The sequence below is a fragment of the Leptosomus discolor genome, chromosome 1, assembly GCF_034619465.1.
Source record: "Leptosomus discolor isolate bLepDis1 chromosome 1, bLepDis1.hap2, whole genome shotgun sequence".
In the NCBI taxonomy this organism is placed as follows: domain Eukaryota; kingdom Metazoa; phylum Chordata; class Aves; order Leptosomiformes; family Leptosomidae; genus Leptosomus; species Leptosomus discolor.
Genome location: NC_141391.1, coordinates 149,890,604 through 149,897,291, shown reverse-complemented (window position 1 = coordinate 149,897,291; position 6,688 = coordinate 149,890,604). Strand labels below are relative to the sequence as shown.

At 50.3% G+C, this 6,688-nt stretch overlaps 1 protein-coding gene across 1 annotated transcript in view; it reads left to right on the top strand.

The window, feature by feature from the left end:
* Positions 1–1,197: 1,197 nt before the first annotated feature.
* BCL2L13 (BCL2 like 13) overlaps positions 1,198–6,688 on the top strand; it is a 38,445-nt gene continuing 32,954 nt past the window's right edge. The window contains exon 1 of the mRNA XM_086467161.1: positions 1,198–1,210. The gene's annotated coding sequence lies outside the window, so the exon portion shown is untranslated. The remainder of the gene's footprint in view (positions 1,211–6,688) is intronic.

Genomic DNA, 6,688 nt, shown 5'->3' with positions numbered 1-6,688 from the left:
AGGCCCTGCAGGTTGGCTGTGCTTCTGTGACCAACAGCTGTGGCACCAGCATTTCACTGTACGAATACTTGGTGGGGATTCAAAGCATTATTATCATTATTACCTTCTGTCATTTTGCAATGCAGAAACGTTCAGGACCATTTTCAAATGCCCTCCTGATTCTTCAGGAGTTCTGTTAACTGCTACCATTGTTTTTTATGTGGCAAAACTTAAAGCAATCTTCATAACCTATGATAGTATATGTTTATTCTAGCTGGAGGAAGCTTCTATTTCCATTCTGCAGGCTCATTTACTGGAAAAAAATACAACTATTCCTCACAAGTCAGCGTCAAACATGGTATTTGTCATATCCACGCTGCTTCTCCCTGGCTTACTTCTATTCCGTTAATTTTCACTGTGCCTTTTTTTTGGTGTGAAAAAGCTTATTATCGGAACACGCATGTAACTTTTACATTTTTTCATACTGCAGTTATGTCACAATGCAGGGAGTCGAGTTGGATTTTGGGGCTTGAGAACATTTCACTGTTATTTCGGGCACAATGTAAATAAACCAGTCGGATCTTCTCTGGGACTTTGCTTTCCCGCGGCACCGGTGACCTGCGATCCCCCCAGCCTCACGGGAGTCTCCGTTCGGGACTCGGGCCCGGCCAACCCACACCCTGCGGTCACGGGAAGGGGACTGGGGCCGCGGAAACTAACCGCCACCCAGTATTTTCCTCGGAAACTGCCCGGAAAACGCGAAGGGGTCAACGCGACCCCTCCGCTCGCGTGCTTCTTTGGTACGTGTAGCCTCTGAGCGCGGGAAGCCCGCTCCGCCCGCCGCCCCTCTCCCCGCCGCTCAGCCCCAGCCCCGGGGCCGCCGCGCCTCTGCCCGCCCCTTCGGGAAGTCACGTGGCGTGAGAGGCGTCCCGCCGAGCCGGGCACCGCCCCTCGGCGCGGGCCGTGACGCGCGACACGCACTGCCGTGACGTCACGCCCCCTCCGCCGTCCCCCCTTCCTCCCCGCCCCTCCATCATGGCGGTGGCGGCGGCGGCAAATTAGGGCAGAGCTCGCACCGCCTGGCGCGCGCGCGCGCGGGCGCCCACCACCCCCGGCGGACCGACCCGGAGCAGCGCCGCTCCTCGCCCGGCCCGGCCCGCCCCCCCTCCTCCCTGCTCCTCCTCCTCCTCCTCCTTCCCACCCCCCCCCCCGCGCCCCGCGGCGCTCGCAGGTGAGGAAGGGGGTGGGGGCGGTCGGTCGGTCGATTTACTTTATTTATTTATTTATTTATTTATTTATTTATGTATGTTCTCCTCGCGCCCCCGCCGGCCGGGAGCGCGGTCGTGGGAACGGACACGAGGGCGGCGCGGCCGTTGGGCAGCCCGGTGGCCGCGCGCGCGCGCGCCCCTCCTCTCCCGCCGCCCCGCGCCCGCCGTCGGTGAGGGGAGGGGGGAGCCGGCCGCTCTCCGCGGGGTCGGTGGCCGGAGAACTTCCCCGCGGGGGCGGGGCGCAGCGCGGCCACGCCCCTCGGCGGCCGTTGCCCCCCTCGCGCCGCGGCTGAAGGACGCGTCCCGCCGCCCCTCCCGGGGCAGCCCCTAAGGGCCGGTGGCGGTACCCGCAGCGCGTCCCTCCTCGGCGGGCTGCGGGGGGGGGGGGGGGGGGGGGAAGGGGGGCGGCGCCGCCGCCGCCCTGGAGCGGGGGTCCGGGCTGTGCCCCGCGGTGTGGGAGAAGGGGCTGTACCCCCTCCGCCACCCCCGGCAGCTCCTGAAGGGCGGCGGCAAGGAGAGCCGGCGGCTCGGCCGCTGCAGGGGCTGCGGCCTGCCCGCCCGCCCGCACCCGCCGCTGTGGCGCGTAGGCTGTGGCTCCCGCACGGACCCCGCCGGCTGACTCATCCCGGCTCTTTGCTCCTTGCCGTTCCTGCCCGGGTATAAATATCTCATTCATCGCCGTAGTAACTGAGTGGCTTACGCTGCGCTCTCGCAGGCTGCTCGTCTGCTCCGGCTCTGCGCTTGCCTGGCGCTGCTGAAACTTGGAGCGAGCGCAGGGCTTCAGCCTCACCTGCCCGTCCTCTTGCTCGCTTTCAAACCCGCACAGCGCTTGGCAAACTAAAGAAGGGAGGGAGTGAACGCTTGGTAATGAAAGCCGGGTTTGTTGTCATTTAATATTGTGGTAAGATGGTTTAAAGCTGGCGAGGGCTGAGAACCTTTGTAGTAGGTAACTCACACAGTTTTTGTTTTTCTTCCTAAAAGAAAAATCAAGCCATCTGCCTAGAATGCTCACTTAATTACATTTCACTCTAAGGTCAACTGAAACCACTGCCCAGATAAACGACTATGGTATTTTCCAGTATTTCTATCCATTAAGTGCCACTAGAGGATCAGTAATGGATGCAGTATTGATTCATTTCCAGTAGGAATTGATATATTTGAACTCAGTAGTTTGCAGTTTTATTAAAACCAGTCTGTTAGTCATAGTCATACATTATTGGAAAAGTAGCCTGAAGAATTCATCCTCCAACTTGATTGCGATCGGGTGCTTTGGAAAGTCCTACCTGTTACGTGAAGTGTTTTCAGAGACAAACTGCCGCGAGGTTAAACTAGCCCACACACGCAAGTCTCATCCAAAATCCCTACACAAGCCTTCTGGTGAGGAGATTGCGGAGTGCTTGAATATTTTCCATCGTGTTGATACGGGGTGTGGTTTTTGTAGACCTGCAACTCCTTGAAATTGGGTATGTTTGGATAAAGAGTGCCATATAAACGTAAGGCTGTGGGTTAGAGGGAGCTGAGAGTGGTGACCTGTTGCAGAGGTTGCTGTCTGGAGGATGACCCAAACCTGTGAGCGCATCGGTGGCACGCTGCTGCCCTAAAAAAATGGTTTGAACTCCAGTGATACGGTTTTGTTGCCTCGCTGATTCTCCCTGTCTGTGCTTGGGTGAACGCTCGCTGAGACCACGCATGCTTTGAAGTAATTCTCCAGCAGCAGGAAGTGTTCTGCTAGAGCGGCTGCCTGGGATGGTTAAGTTTGTAGGTGGTAAGTGAGGCTCGGGAACCTGGGCTGTAGCTGGGAGCTGCGCCCAGCCCTGAATCGACTCCTTTTTCAAGTGGAACCTAACCGCGGCCGCGGTGGTGGTGTTATTTGTAAAAAGGCGGCAATCTGTGACCGCGCTGTTGTTTCTGGACCTGTGTTATTAGCGCGTTGGAAATCGGTAGCGGTGTTGGTCACCTGCTATTTTGTTGATAAACGTGCAGCAAAATGTTTTGTAAGGCCGCAGCTCTCGGTGCAAAAAGGCCGGTCTCAGGCCTGCGCCGGTCGAATAAGACGCGCAGTAGATCTCAGTGGCAGCTGGTGAAGTGCTTTTACGGGCGGTATCGTAATGCCGTTGTGTTCTGGCTTGGGAATGGTGCGCGGCAAAGGCATCTTGAGGCACGGTAGGATTTTGCGGGTGAGGGCTAAAACACAGCAGAGCCTCATCGCTAGGGGATTATATTCACTGTGTTCATTGGTGGACTTGCGTGGCCCGTTGTCGAACGTGTAACTCTTCTGTGGATTAGGATGTGACAGATTGCACGAGGAAATGGCAGCCTGACTGGAGCTCCTGTGCTCAGGTCGGTTGAGCAGCTCAGCCCACATAGAACAAGTGACGGCAGGGTCGGAGGAGTAACAAGCTCAGTAGGCTTCAACAGGTGTAGCCTTTTATTCCCCCCAAAGGTGCAGGAATTGAGAAAGGTGAAATTTTTGTAGGGAGTAACTGGTAATAATTTTGATCTCTTAGCTTATTAAGGGGCAGTATTCTTGCAGTGAATCTACTACACGAGAAGTAACCCTCTTGCCCTTCCTTGGAGGCTTACGTGCTCCCATACAAGCATTTGTCCTGTTCTCTTAAACAGTTTCTGGACTCTCTTCCGTTTTGCTCCTGTAGTGGAAAGCTCTCCTTCCTCTGATTTGGCCTCTCAAGCTGTATGTCCTTTTTTAATCCCACTCATTCCTGAAAAATGGCCTTTCCTCAGATATTTACGGTATCTGAGTCAATATTTCTCTATTTCTTTTTGTAAACAAAAACAGTCATTCACAATTCCAAATGAATAATTCAGTTGCTGTGCTGTGGGCTTCTCTCAAAGGAGGACCAGTGATTCTGAAGTGCATTTCCAGTCTGACATTCTTTTATGTGAAACTGGAGATATTTCTCCCATTCAAGTTCTTAAGCCTCCCTTCTCTTTTTGGTATAAAACTACCTCTCAGAATATATCGACCAAAGTGGTTACTTTTTTAATCCAAAGCTTTTTCTCTTCATTCTTTTCCCAGGGAAACATTAACCACTATTTAAATAAGCTGTGGTCTGATTCTCTCTCTCTTTCCCTCCCCCCCCCCCGCCCCCCGCCCCCCCCCCCCCCCCCCCCCCCCCCCCGAGGTGCTGAGCTAAGCACGCTGAAATTTTCATGGATTAGTGCTCACTGTTGCACATGGATCGGTGTGCTGGTATGGAGTCTCATGGTTGTTTTGATCGACTGTTTTTTCTTTCATTTTCTGCATTGATTTGGAATTATATTTTGAAGAATAATCTTTGTTATATATTCAGACTTGTTCTTTGATCCACAGCATAGTGTCTGGGTGTCTTTGGACCACCCATCAGATGGGCTAGAGATTCTTTCAGGACAGATCAGTTCAGGTTGTCTGGAAGGGCTCCCATTCACTGGGGGAGCATTGGGAGGAGAGCGTTGGTTTCAGGACTGAAACGTGCTGGGGAGCTTTTGCTTTTTGGTGAATGGCATCTGTCACATCTGGTGTTGTGAACATGTGGTGGTGGCATCTGGGGATCTGGTCTGAAGAGCAGATCTATTGTTAAAGGATCCTAGTCTTCTGAACAGTTCTTTTTTCCAAATCTCCCTGCTTTATGAAAAGTCTCGGTTTCTGGAAGTGGTTGAAGGGTAACTGTATTGTGCAAAAGCTGTGCTTACCCTTTGCTGTAATTTCTTACATTTCTGAAGCATGGTATGTTGCCCGTAGAGCACTCTGGGATGGAAGAGGCTACATAAATGTAGGATTACTGCTCCAAGGGAGATGTTGACTCAAAGTTTTAACATTGGTTCCTTCCTATATAAATTGCTACTTCAGTGTAAGCCACAGCAAAGAATCCTTCTGGTAAAGGATTTCAGACATTTTGAAATACATGGCAAGAGGCAGGGCTTCCAAAGCAGCATCTTCGTGAAAGAGTCCTCTTCTGTTTTCAGTCCTGAATGAGTTTCAGAAACTAGAGTTGCTAAAGATTGAAGAAAGAACACTTGGCCAATTTTACACCAACTCTTTTCCTTTTGCAGCTTTTAGTTTGATGGATGAATTTTTTCTTTGCCAAGCTACCTACTCCCACAGTAACCATGCCACAACGCAGTTACAGCTCTGTTTATCCTCAGTAGCCAGTTGTACTGCTATTAATCTGAATTGCTTTGCAGGGAAGAGGGGGGTTAGAAGTTAGCCCAGACACCTCGGCATAGCTAGACAGATCAATGCTTTTCTTTTGCTTGCTCTATTTATGTATTTATTTATTTATTTTTATCTAGAGGCTTAGTTTGCAGATTGTGGTTTGGTTTGGGAACCTGGTTCTCCCTCTTAGTCTCAAGGCATTTCCAGTGTAGTCAGGAACCCTCTTGAAGTGTTCCCACTTCTGTTCCCTGTATATAGCATTTTTCTCATTCTAATTGCTTTAAACTTGGTTTAAATATTTCTTATAACTGCATTCTCACACTGGGACTTGTCTGACTCCTTCGGTAGCTGTCAAGTAGCTGTTCTGTAGTGTGAACTGGTTTGGGCACCTTTCATTTAGTCATCCGTTCTGATGGCCAAGAATGGACTACTACTTGTTTGGAAATGACTCTTTGAAGTGATGGAGAACTTAATTTTGAGAGTTTATCCTGAAGCCATAAATATTATTATTTGATTCATCAAGTTGATAGTATGGTGGAAACAGTTACCTGGCCTATTCCTAATATAAAAAGCTAAAAACATGTTTAATCTGAAACTTCCTTTCAATCTGTTGTATGGCTTTTTCCCCACTTCCATGTTGGTTTCTGAGATTTTTGGCTGTTTTTAATTTCTCTGTACCATAGTTTTTCTTGCTATTCTTATTTGGATGTTTGAAAAAAAGTGACAAAACGGTTAGAGTAAAACAGGGAAGCTCTTTGGCCAGATGTTGCTGTTAGGTGTGGATTTCTGGTTTATCAGTACTAATGTCTGTGTGAGAAATCCAGGACACACAACCATCTGTTCTTCCAATCCCTACAATGAATGTGGAATTTTCTCTGTTGACCATATGTTTTCCATTCCTGTCGGAACAGTAAAATGCATTTGAGGCAATTCTGGTCACTTTTTCTGCGTTAAAATTTTGAAGCATTATAATAGTGAATCTGAGAAAGCAGAGAATTGGGAAAATACTCATCGGCAGCTTAGGGGAAGAGTGACTCCTCAGAACCTGTCGTCTTATGTCAAATTGTAGTTAACTACATCTTCAGAATCCCTCAAAACCTCTTTGCGTGAATGCATGGGTATTTTTGTGCATGGTTGAGTTGGGAGGCATTGGGAGGCGGACATGTGGCGAGGAACTGTTCAATTTGCTTTAATGTGAGAGTATGTATGCCAGGCTGGAGTGAGAAATGCCACTGCTGGCAACAGGCGGGGTGCTGGACTGGGGGGCAGTTGGTTTTACTCTGCATGG